The 2,767-nt window shown below is 46.8% G+C and overlaps 1 pseudogene; it reads right to left on the minus strand.

The window, feature by feature from the left end:
• Nucleotides 1–1,615: 1,615 nt before the first annotated feature.
• On the minus strand, nucleotides 1,616–2,383 carry LOC119927065 (annotated as a pseudogene).
• Between the last annotated feature and the right edge of the window lie 384 nt (nucleotides 2,384–2,767).

A 2,767-nucleotide genomic window follows, 5' to 3' on the forward strand; every position in this document is an offset into this window, starting at 1 on the left:
TCTTCATCCCCTTAACCAGCTCCACAGCACTTGTGTACACATCTGTAATTTTTTATATTAATGTCTGTCTCCCCACTAGACTGTAAGCTCACTGGGGGTAGGGAATATATATCTGTTATATTTTTTATACTGTACTCTCCCAAGCACTTAGTACAGTGCTCTGCACAGAGTAAGCCCTCAATAAATACAATTGACTGACTTAATTTCTCTGTGCCTCAGTCTCCACATCAATCAATCAATCAATAGTATTTATTGAGCGCTTACTGTGTGCAGAGCACTGTATTAAGTGCTTGGGAAGTACAAGTTGGCAACATATAGAGACAGTCCCTACCCAACAGTGGGCTCACAGTCTCCACATCTGTAAAATGGGGATTAAGATTGTAAGCCCCACGTGGGACATGGACTGTGTCCAACCTGATTACCTTGTGTCTACCCCAGTGCTTGGTACAGCATCTGGTACGTAGAAAAAAATAAACTCCAAACTCCTTGAGGGTGGGGATCTACTGTGCTCTCCCAAGAGTTTGGTACCGTGCTTCTCTCACAGTAAGGGCTAATTAATTACCAATCAATCAATCAATCAATCAATCGTATTTATTGAGCGCTTACTATGTGCAGAGCACTGTACTAAGCGCTTGGGAAGTACAAATTGGCATACCAGTGATTGTTTGGTTAATTGTGCGTATATAAAAGTAGCATGGCATAGTAGGTCATGGGTTTTAATTCCTGTTCTGCCACTTGTCTGCTGTGTGACCTTGGGAAGTCACTTTACTTCTCTCTGCTTCAGCTATTTCATCTGTAAAATGGGTATTGAGACTATGAGCCCCATGTGGAACAGGGGCTTTGTCCAACCCAATTTGCCCGCATCCACCCCAGCCCTTAGTACAGGACTTGACACAAAGCAAGCATTTGACAGATAACCCAGTTATTATTAGAGATATGTGACATATTTTATTTCTGTCCCCTTTGAGTATATAAGCTCTTTGAGGAAAGCAACAGTGTCTTGTGCTTCTGTAGTACTTTTCAATTGCTTAGTGCAGTGTTCTGCATTTAGGAGGGCCTCGGTAAGCACCAATTCGTGTGACCACTACTTCTGTGGGGCAGCTGCCTCTCAGCCCCCTAAGACTCTGTGGGAGACCCCCAGAGGGGATCAATCAATCAATCAATCGTATTTATCGAGCGCTTACTGTCGCTTGGGAAGTACAAGTTGGCAACATATAGAGACGGTCCCTACCCAACAGTGGACTCACAGTCTAGAAGGGGGAGACAGAGAACAAAACCAAACATATTAACAAAATAAAATAAATAGAATAGATATGTAAAGGAAAATAAATAAATAAATAAATAGAGTAATAAATATGTACAAACATATATACATATATACAGGTATACCTCCACCGCAACGGACTAAAAAAAACAAAAAAGGCCCCCACCCAGTACTTGGCTTTAAAAGGATTTTGGTTATCTAGATCCCGAAATCCTTGGGGAAATTGAGTCACGGCAACAGAATTTAATTCGGTATAAGGAAATAGCAGCAGTATTACAGTTCCTTAGGGATAAAGTAGGTGGCTCTGAAAAGAGCCTTTGGGTGTTATAAAATTGGGAGACAGCAAGAAACCTAAGCTCTCTCGCCTCAGATGTGGCGGGCCGGGTGGATGTCCTTGGGCATGATGGCGACCCTCTTGGCGTGGATGGCGCACAGGTCGGTGTCCTCGAACAGCCCCACCAGGAAGGCCTCGCTCGCCTCTTGGAGGGCCATGACGGGCGAGCTCTGGGAGCGCAGGTCCGTCTCGAAGTCCTGGGCGATCTCCCGCGCCGGCCGCTGGAAGGGCAGTTGGAGGATCAGCAGCTCGGTGGACTTCTGGTAGCGCCGGATCTCCCGCAGCGCCACGGTGCCGGGCCGGCAGCGGCGAGGCTTCTTCACGCCGCCGGTGGCCGGGGCGCTTTCGCGGGCGGCCTTGGTGGCCAGCTGCCTGCGGATGGGGTCCAGACACTCTCTGGGGCGGCGGAGGGGAGATTTCGGGACAGAACTTGAGGGACAAGGAACATCCTTTTCCTGAGAAGCAGCATGACGTCGTGGATAGTACACAGAGTCCGAAGGGCATGCGTTCGAATCCCAGCTCTGCCACTTGTCTGCCTTGTCACTTCGCTTCTCTGGGCCTCAGTCCCCTCATCTGTCAAACGGGGATTGCAAGTGTGAGCCCCGCATGGGACAGAGACTGTGTCCAACTTGATTTCCACTTAGTACAGTGCCTGGAACATAGTAAGCACTTAACAAATACTATCATCATCACTTCCAGGGGTCCAAGTAGTGAGCCACGGGACGGATGGGATGCCGGGTGTGCAGGCTCCGGGATTTACGGGACAAACCGCCCTGTCCTGCCATTTGCTTACTGTTCTACTGTCCTTCCCCAAGCGCTTAGTACAGTGCTCTGCACACAGGAACTGCTTAATAGATGCAGCTGAATGAATGAACTTCTAGACTAGAACTTCTAGTACGGTGCTCTGCACACAGTAATCAATCAATCAATCAATCAATCGTATTTATCGAGCAATTACTGTGTGCAGAGCACTGTAGTAAGCGCTTGGGAAGTCCAAGTTGGCAACATATAGAGACAGTCCCTACCCAACAGTGGGCTCACAGTCTAAAAGGGGGAGACAGAGAACAAAACCAAACATACTAACAAAATATAATAAATAGAATAGATACGTACAAGTAAAATAAATAGAGTAATAAATATGTACAGACATATATACATGCAATTGAATG

This window comes from Tachyglossus aculeatus, chromosome 1, assembly GCF_015852505.1.
Source record: "Tachyglossus aculeatus isolate mTacAcu1 chromosome 1, mTacAcu1.pri, whole genome shotgun sequence".
NCBI lineage: Eukaryota > Metazoa > Chordata > Mammalia > Monotremata > Tachyglossidae > Tachyglossus > Tachyglossus aculeatus.